General features: G+C 39.9%; 1 protein-coding gene and 1 pseudogene across 2 annotated transcripts in view; one reads left to right on the forward strand and one right to left on the reverse strand.

Moving 5' to 3' along the window:
* FUNDC1 (FUN14 domain containing 1) overlaps window positions 1-10,518 on the reverse strand; it is an 83,607-nt gene that overhangs the window by 20,136 nt on the left and 52,953 nt on the right. The window lies entirely within an intron of this gene.
* Window positions 6,519-10,518, forward strand: part of LOC112484741 — an 8,199-nt pseudogene continuing 4,199 nt past the window's right edge.

Here is a 10,518-nt window from a genome sequence, read left to right on the forward strand (position 1 = left end):
TTCTTCTACTAACTGCCTGGGAACAGGAGTATAAACTGGTTCTAGTAATTCAGCTTGTTATAATTTATTCATAATACCTTTAAGAGGTGCATCGAAAGGAATTTCCCTTAATAATTGTTCAAATAAAGGGTTTACGCATTCTGGACACGTCAGGGTGACTAGAGCTGATTCCATACGCAGGGAATTTACTATGTTTTCCTCAGAGCCAATTTTGAGGAAATCCATTTGTGCAGCGTTTACACTTACTAGAATTTGTGCTACCCAGATTCCCCCCTATTAAAGGATCATTTCTAAGAAACCAATTATCCCTAAACACATGCCACGTCCTCGTTCTTGACGATGCATTCCTTGAAGCCTCTGTCCCCATCTCCGGACCTTGTCACGCAGTAGGGTAGAAAGAGGACGCGGCAAATAATCATTAATCTTTATATTCCATAACTACTAACCCACTGCCTAGTACCAAGTAGATCCTTAATAAATATTTGTTATTGTGAACTAAATTAAAGAGATAAGAAATGTCTTATTCTCCACTAATAGAAGAGAATTGCACACCTCTAGGCCTAATAGGATTACAGCATTTTGCTGTACTTCAGACCCAAACAAAAGAGTAAAACTTGCCAATAAAAGAGTAAAAAGCCCCATTAAATAGGAGAGACAGTATAATGTTGTATCGCTGAAAATAGTGGGTTCTGCCAGCCTGGCTAGGAATGTCAGCTCTATCACTTACCTGATCTTGGTAAGCTACTTCTCATTTCAGAATTTCAGTTATCCCCTTTATAAAGTGGATGAATAGTGCCTACCTCTTAGAGTTGTCCCAAGAAGAAAATTAGATAATTTCTATAAAGCACTTTCTCTGGTGCTTCAATAATAAGTCTTTAATAAATGGTAGCTATTTATAGGATAAGTACTGAGTGTAAATTAAAGTTCCAGGGACAACATCAATTTCACAGTTTCATTCTTTTCTACACAATGATTTGTCACATAAATCACCAAGACTCCTTTTAAATATATTCAAAGACTATAAATAATCTTTTGCCAGACCATTTGTCCTGATTTTTGTTTGAAAAATATGGTCACCAAACTCATAGAACGAAGGACCAAAATCTCCTGCCTTTTGTGGGTCAACTCCCGTCTTGTGCTTATCATGAGTGCAGGGACCAAGCCTTAGTCGTTCTTCCATACCACAGCAGATACTCAGAGGAAGGAAGGTATCTTAAACTGGAATTGATTGCCAGCTTCTGTTCTGATAATACTAATCTCAAGTTGTTGCTGTGGTGGCTTGGACTGTAGATGTGCATCCTAGGGACACTAGATAAGGTAAGACCCCAAATGTGGCATTTAGAAGCAAAATGTGGACATTACTAAATGAAGCACAATTCCAGGGCTCACCACTTACACTGCTGTATTCCAGAGGGTGTCATTCATATAGGATACAATGCAATGGTGTCCCCTGGGGTTGTGCAACATGACAGCCTGGATCTCAGTGAACGTTATGTGAATGTTACCCAATCTGCCTTCCATATTGCAGAAGAAAAAGAAGCTAGGAGCACACTCCACCCCAATCTGTATCTCTAAGTTCTCTCAAGTGTAAGTACCAAGAAGTACTTTATTCTGGAAAAGAGGATAAATAATGTGTGCAATGATTATTTTACAAGATGTAAAGACATACTTTCAAACTATTATCTAACTTGAAAGGCTCAAAACAGATCTAGCTTTCATATTTTTCTTAAACAGAGAATACTCTTTTGGCATAAACTTTTCTTTAAAAATGTTCTAATTTTCTTTTCTCAAAAAAGTCCCCCTTCCTCCACCAAAATGAACAAGCAAATAAACTTGTTCAAAACTCTACTCATTATGCAACATCAACATTTATGAGCAGGACAACAGTAGGGAATGTAATGAAAAAAGATCATTTGAAACTCCCCTCCGCCCCCCGAAACATAATGGTTAAAAAAAAATCCTTGGCTTTGTTCTTAATGTGTGCATTTTTGTTATGTGTGGGGATTCCTTTAGGTGGCCTAGACAATACAAAACCAATGCTGAATCATAAACCTGGACTATACCCAAAAAACCCAGAGGCAATGTGTTCACAGTATGGAATCTGCTAGCACTAGGAGTCTTGGAAGATCTTGCTTAATCCATCCTAATCTCTTCTGTTTCAGCTTTTCCATTTCCTTTTTCGTTGTCCTCAATGGAAACAGGAAAACTTCTCACCGTTAAAACTCCTTGCTACATAGGAAGTCAATCTTTCCTCTTGAGTATAGGTCATTGGGTTCCCAAACATTTACCAGAAGAGAAAACCCTGCCACCCACATGCTCTGGCTTTCTTTTTTTGGCCATCTATGCCAGCCCCTGAATGAACTGGGAGACTGAAGCAGGGGGAGGGAAGTATGGGTCTTTGTTAGTGTAAAAGAATTGAAATAGGACAACATGAAGAAGTGAAAAGTAGGGCTGTTGACATTTGAAGACCAGGAGCCTTTCTCCTGGACCTTCTTCTTCTGTACTAAACATACTTCCCTAGTGCTAAGACCTTTCATCATAATCAATGAAAGCTCTCTAATAATAATAACCACAATTCCTGCTACTATTTCAATACCCTTTATAGAATTTCTACCAAGGACCAAACACATTGAACCTTCATAATAATTTTGCATGATAGATTTTACATTACTGTTTTATTGAAAATAAAACTGAGACTCAGAGAGATAAGAGCACAGAGTTCGAAGGCAGTAGAGCTGTGATTGGAATCTCAAGTCTGCTGATCTGAAAGCTCCCAGCAGGCTGCCTCTGGCTTATGCAAATCACACTGTAGCTTAAACCATATACTATCTAAAAGCATTGGTCAATTTTGGACTCAGCAGCAGAATTTCCCTGTGGGTCCCAAATATTTTCCTCCTATCTGAGTATTCCATGCTTCGTCAAGATTTTCAAAAAATAAGATACCAGTCCTGACATCTGTTATATCTTAAAATACACTAACCCTTCCCTTTGCCCAGGGCATTTCCTACCATATAGTTTTCAGCATTCTCTGGCACCCATAGCAAAGTGGAAGGGCCATTGAGTCAGTGGTCACATGGCTATTGAGATAGAAATATAACTTTTAAAGCAGATATGTGTCCCTGTTCCTCTGGAAACAAACAAAAGTATGGACACACTGCACCAAATATACCATCACCAAAATAAGATACAGCATATATTCATTCTTTTAGTAATATTTGGTGAGCAATTAAGATGATAAGATTTTTCCTAATACTTTCTTATATCGCTAGGATGAGTCTAAATTGATATAAACACTATGAAGGACAATAGAGCAATATCTATGAAATCCATAAAAATTACATGTGCACATACCATTTGTCTTGGATGAGCTTCCATAGAAACAGAGGCTGAGACAGGGATTCTTGTACAGATGACTTATTGAGGGAATGTTCTCAGGAGAAACCTGCCAGGGAGTAAGAGAAGCAGGGTGGCAGGAGAAGGAGCTAGAACAAGATGTGGCTTCAGATTAGTCCAGGCTCAGCCTGATCCCACAAGGAGCTCTTGAGTGAAAATTGCATGGCAGAGGTTGTCCTGCCCAGAGACAAGGAGGCTTGGCTGTTATACCCACACATCTGTCAGTCATTGGCCAAGGGCTGTCCCCAGAAGGGTGTGTAACTTCCATGACATCTGTGGTCCAGGCAGCAATTGTCAGTTAACAGCAGTTTGCCAGAAAAGAAAGCAGGTGTGAGTTTTTAGCAGCCAATATCTGCAGTGGCTAGGGAATGTCTATGCCAGTCCCATAAAAGGGATCTGGGCCAGGCACCAGCAACACCTGCCATCGGTTGACCCAGCAATTCCATATCTAGTAATGTATCCTCACATACATTTGCAAACATGCAAAGTGATTCACGTACAAGTTTATTCACTGCAACATTGTTTATAATTGGAAAAGTCCCATCCTTAAGTGACTGTTTAATTACAAGATGGTACACATCCATACAATGGAATATTGCATAGATATGGGAAAAATAAGAGTAAAGAAACTTTCCATGTATAGATATGGAATGACTTCAAATACATATTTTTACCTGAACAAAGCAAGGTGCAGAATATAATATGTATAGTATGCTACCATACGTTTTCTTTAAGAACATATATATGTATTTGTTTATAAATGCTTAAATTAACCCTGAAAGAACAGACTGGGAACACTTTGGTTGAAAGAGTGGGAGGGTAAGTTTTCAGTGTGTATCACTTTGTACCTTCTGAATTTTATACCACATAAATATATTACCTATTCAAATGAAATGAATGAGGACGGATGGATGGATAAATGGATGAATGAATGGATGGACAGATAGATAGGTGATAGATAGATGATAGATACATAGATAGATAGATAGATAGATAGATAGATAGATAGATAGATAGATAGATGATAGATAGATAGATAGATAGATAGATAGATAATAGATAGGTAGATAGATAGATGATAGATGTTAGAGACAGACAGAGATGATAGATGATAGATTAGATGATAGATAGATGATAGATTGATAGATAGATAGACTGATTGATTTTCTCTGAGACTCAGCCAGAAGTTTCTGCCACTCCTTTGATAACCAAAAGAGGCAGAACCAAAAGAACATTTTAAAATCCAATTATTTTCCTATTCAGAAGTAACTTTCTTCCTGATGATTGCTAATATAGTCTCTGTACTTGTAATTTCTAGTTTAACCAATAGCCTCTTATTTTCTGACATATTTCAGGTCCTCTACCCATCCTTATTAGTCATACCTCCCCGTGAAATTTGATTTCTTTATCAAGATGAAGTCAATGAACTATTACAACTACAACAGGCTCTCTTTGAAATCTGAGCCAACATGTAGTACCAAGCTATAAATGATAATTTTTATCATTGAAAAATGTATTGGAGTGCTAATTTTATCAATCAGAAGCTAACTGATGTTTCAAGACAAAATGGCTCTGTGGCTAAATAAATTTAGGCTACATTTCTGCACTGCAGGATTTATCAGAGCCTTTAATGTTACAATGTGCATTTTGAATCTCCTAAGATGCAGAATTCTCTCTGAAACTACTTGACTACAAAATTTATCATCTATCTATCTATCTACCTATCTATTATCTATCTATCTATCTATCAGCTAAGCAGTTCTTGTTTGGGCTCTCTCGAAGACTGCAGTCATCTGAAGGTTCAACTGAATGGGACGTCTGAAATGGCTCACTCACATGGCTGGCATTTTGGCTGGTGGCTGGGAATTTAGTTCAGCTGTCAACCAGAGTTACCTCCACTTGTCCTCAACAGCATGAGGGGCTCAGAGTAGTTGGATTTCTTACATGGCACCTGGCTTCCCCCACAGCAAATGTCCCAAGAGAACCAAGCAGAAGCTGCATGGCTTTCTATGAACTTGCCTCAAAAGTTATGTGGATTGCTTTGCAGATTCTATTGATTACAAGTGAGTCGCTAATGTCAGCTCAGATTCAGGTGGAGAAGTCATAGAACCCACCTGGGAAGGGTGTCAAAAAATTTGCGCACATTTTTTAAACTGCCACAATTCATTATTGCTTTGATTATACAGATAGCATTCCCAAAATACATTTGACCAAGAACAATTGAATCTATGCTGCTGAAAAGACAAAGTGATAGTGTATGCATTTCAGCCTCAAATACAGAGTTTACTCAAGTACTTGGAGGATGCTGTATAAACATGCTTTGCCATTTAATCAAAGGCAAAGCTGGTTTCTGCATGAACCTGCTCTGGACCATGAATCATGTTTGTTATAGAATCATGCCATGTGTTAACTGCATGTTCCACTGACTTATTTTTTTAATTGACAAATAAAGCTGGTTTCAAGATTAATTACAGAATATAACAAAGAAAGAGTTGTCAAGTGTTCTGTGTCTGTCTATTTGATAACCATACTATTTATGGTAACTATGGAGAAACTGTAGAATTTCTGATCAATTAATCTCATCATGATTCTGAGTATTGAACTGTGCATTCTTTTTGAAACTATCTTGAGGGAATGAAATAATGCTCTATGGTTTACTTTGACAAAAAGAATGAAAAATCCATTAATCTTTAGTATAGGAACTTTGACTTCTCTGTTTAGACCATCAATATTACTTTAGTCTTTCAATAATATTTGTCTATAGAAGTAAAATTGAACATCCAAATAAAAGAAAATGCTGACTTCCTTTACCATTCAACTAAAGGCAGAAAATAACAAAAGGATTTTATTTCATCAGGACAATGAATCAAAAATGAGGACCCCCTACACTTAAGCATATTATGAGATTCCCTGTCAGCAAGACTGAGAATTATATAACCACCACAAGTATCTTCTCCCAAGTTCAGTAAAATGACATTAACAGCAAAAGCTCAGAGTATGTGAGTAATGCATGATTAACACATCTGGAAAATCATGTGGTTAAGACAAGTAAATCTTTCACAACCTTTTAATGTACAAGAAAGATTTTACATATGCAGTGCAGGGAGAAGAGTAAAATAGGCTGAATGAAGAAGAGGTTTGAAAAAGATGGCATAATTTTTAAGTGGAAGGGAGGCATGGGTCTTTGTCCCAGATCTTTGTGCATTCGTTTAGGCAAATTGGTCAAGGATATAGAAGCGAAAGTGATTCTGTCTCCTCCACCCAAGCTGGGTATAAAGATACCTCACAGACCAGCAATGAACAGGTAAACTAGAGCAGTAAAGTGCATCCTCAATGGCAGGTGACACAAAAATCAGGTGGCAGAACCAATGAGAGATGGCTCGAGACTGGAGGGAAGGCTGGCTTGTTGAGAAAAGTTTGTTATGAGAAAAACTAACTCTGATGAAACACTGGGCATGGCCTTCTCAATCAGAGGCCAGTGTATAAGGGGCTCATGTCACTTTACTAAGAGTGGTCCAGCTCCACAATCTTTCATGTTTTTCTTGCTATTGACGAGTCTATAGGAGACACTATCTGGACCATGTTTAAGATTCAGTCTATCTTAAAACTGGAAAGGACCTGCAAAATCATTTGGTTCAGCCATTTTTTGCTTTGGGAAAAGTCCTCTGGCTCTCAACACATGACAATTTTCTCATTTTCAAAGGACCTTTGGTTCAACTGTCAACTTTGCATGGTTACCACCCACTTCTAAGGTCTCCTTTCCAAATTGTATTTTCTCAGAGTTCTCTGTGAACTCCACACTCTTAGAATTGTTAATGATTTCCCACTTGGCAGTCATTGTGGCCAAATACCACAACTTCTCGAACTTCTCCTCAAGCTCTCACTTTGCTGCTAGAGAGAAAGTTGGTCGGGTCATTTCTAAACACTTGAGAATTGTGGTAATTTCCTGGAAAACTTCTGAGTACCACCTGCTCCATCCAGTGCTTCATGCTAGAAAGAAGCATCAGTGACTATTTCTCCAACCATCTAGCAACAGCCTTCAAACCCCCACTCCTCTGGCTTCCCCACATCGTATAAGCCCTTAAGCCCTTAGTTTCCTGCAATACACAGAGTGGCTCTGTTTTCCTGACCTAATCCTGTCTTACTGAAAAAGTTTGCTTGTATTGAGAGATGCCTAAGTTCTCCCACTGCACAGTAAGAGCCAAGATTGCTACTCCAAAGCAGGAGTTCTGGGAGCAGGAATTCCCAGAGTGTGGAGTGCAGTAGTGCTTGGCACGGGAATCACAAACACACTGGACCAAGTGTGTTTTTGCTTAAGCAAAAAATATATGGAAGAGGTATTATAAGAATACCGAGGTGTGTCCGAGAACTGAAAGAAGAGTTATACAATCAGACTTCAGGAAGGGCAGAGAACAGGACTTGAGAAAAATGGGCAAATCATGATTTCCTCTCTCTTCATCTTTAGGTTCTGTTTCTTTCTGCATTTCTCCTTTGTTCTTCTCTTTCTCTGCAGGAAGATTTTCTCTGTCTCCCAAACAAATGGAAGCAAAGATTCTAGATTAGTTCGTACAAAAGAAGAAGGTAGAGATAGGAAGAGGGCCATTCCCCTGCACCAAACCTCTATTGGCGTCAAGTTCACAAAAATTTGAATGTAGTCTGTGCACACAAGGACCGAAGCCTCAGCCTGGAAAGAAGGCATGCCTGGGGACCCATTGAGAGGGAAGTCTGAGCGGGTACAGAATCATATTCCAAGAGGTACCAAAGGTTCATTGTGGAAGTGGTGGATTCGCTTTTCACATTGACAACCAATGGTTCTTCAATAGGACATGGAATGGGAAACCCAGGAAATAGAAGGCGTTCATGCTCCTTGTATTCAATTTCCTGCTACTAAAGGGGGGCTGAATTGAGGCAACTGGCAATTAGCTCAACATAAAAAGTCAGAATGTAAATGAAAATAAAACAAAGAAAAAGGAAGACAAGGAGAAAGGAAAAGATACTCCAAATGAAAGTGCAAACAAAAATTCTAGTATTCATGAAGAAATCTCATCTAAGGAAAAAACATCTAATAAAGAATCTGAGCTAGATTGGTCAAGATGGCATAGAAAGTAGAGGCTGTGCATGCCTCCTCTCACAACCACACCAAAACTACAGAGCTACCAGCACACGGAGTCACCTGAGGTCTGGCTGAACAGAAGCCCTATAACTAGGGACAAAAATAACAGGACAACTCAAATCAGTAGGAGGAGTGGAGACACAAAATGGCCTGGTCCCACAACTGCATATGGTGATAGAGAATCAGGAGAGATATCTTGGCTGCAGAGCCCCCTCCCCAACCTGAGGAGCAAAGGGTCCCAGCCCCACACTGTGCTCTCCAGCCCAGGGTTCCAGCACCAGGAAGTGAAGTCCCCACAACCTTTGGCTGTGAAAACAAGCAGAGATTGTGGATGACTGAGATAGAGGGCTGCAGGAATCGCAGACATTCCTCTTAAAGGGCCCATGCCCGGCCTTACTCACTGATGGACTCACTCGCTCTGAGCTCCAATGCTGGAGCAGCTGCTCACAGGCGCCAGGGACATACGAGGAGACGCTGAGTTGTCAGGCTTCAGGATGAGGGCTGGAGGGGCAGCTTTCTCCTGGACAGAAGTGCTGACAGTATCCATTGTTTCTTGACTGATTCCTCCCCCTTCCCTGCCTGTGGAGGCAGACACAGCCATATCTGATTCACCATCAACCTGAATAACACAGGTCGCTCTGCCCAGGTGATTCCCTGAGTCTCTGCCTCTCCCAACTTGTGGGTGTACCCAAGCCTCTTCCAGTGGTTTATTCCATACAAATGGCTGTCTTTTATTTTATTTTATTATTAGTTTCAAGTATACAGTATATTGGTTAGACATTTACATAGTTTATAAAATGATTCCGCTGATTACTTTATCTTCCCTCTGGCTCTACGCATAGCCATTACATTACTGATGAGTGCATTCCCTATGCCATACTCCCCATCCCCATGACCATCTATCAACTACTAATTTGTACTTCTTTAAGCCTTCACCCCTTTCTCCCAGCCCAACACCCCTCCCCGCTGTCTGTCACCAGATTGTCCTCTATATTTGTGAGTCTGTTTTTGATTAGTTTATTCTTTTAATTCCTTAGATTCCACATATAAGTGAAATCATGTGGTATTTATTTTTCTCTGTCTGACTTATTTCACTCAGCATAATAACCTCCAGGTCCATCTATGTCGTTGCGAATAGTAGGATTTCATTTTTTCTTTTATGCCTCAGTAATAATCCACTGTATATATGAAGCGTAACTTCTTTAGACAATTGTCTGTTAATGGGCATTTAGCTTGCTTCCATATCTTAGTTATTGTGAATAGTGCTGCCATGAACCTAAGGATGCAGAGATCTTTACAAATTATTGTTCTGATTTTCTTTGCATAAATACCCAGAAGTGCAATTGCTGGGTCAAAAGGTAGATCCAATTTTAATTTTCTGAGGAATCTCCAGACTATTTTCCACAGTGGCTGTACCAATTTGCAATCCCACCAACAGTGTCTGAGGGTTCCAGTTTCTCCTCATCCTCGCCAACACTTGTTGTTCTTTGATTTATTGATGATAGCCAACAAATGGCTTGTCTTTGGCTCCTGCTGCAGACACTCCTAAAATCTCTCAAAGGCCCACAAAACCCAAAGAAGCGGCATCTGGCCATGGCATGCCCTGTACCTCTTGCTGAGCAGCTCCAAGCCCTGCACTACTAGCAAATGGCCTTGATTTCTAACTTGGCCCTTCAAGGCTCCAGCACAGGTGGCAGCAATCTGTGGATTGCTTGGTGGCTCTTACCAGGTGGCCTTGGAGGTACACAGGCTGCAACTGAACTTGGCTTCCAGCTGGACCCCTCCCAGGACTGTGCCTCTGGGTTCCACAGGATACCTACTACATAAATCCACTCTACTAAGACCAGGAGACTTAAGAGACCTACCTAATATATAGAAACAGACACAGGGAGGAAGCCAAAATGGGGAGACAAAGAAGCATGTCTCATATGAAAGAACAGAACAAAGCTCCAGAATAAGAACTCACCAAAATGGAAGTAGCAATCTACCAGATGCAGAGTTCAAAATACTGG

The sequence above is a fragment of the Pteropus alecto genome, unplaced genomic scaffold (assembly GCF_000325575.1).
Source record: "Pteropus alecto unplaced genomic scaffold, ASM32557v1 scaffold77, whole genome shotgun sequence".
Classification (NCBI taxonomy): domain Eukaryota; kingdom Metazoa; phylum Chordata; class Mammalia; order Chiroptera; family Pteropodidae; genus Pteropus; species Pteropus alecto.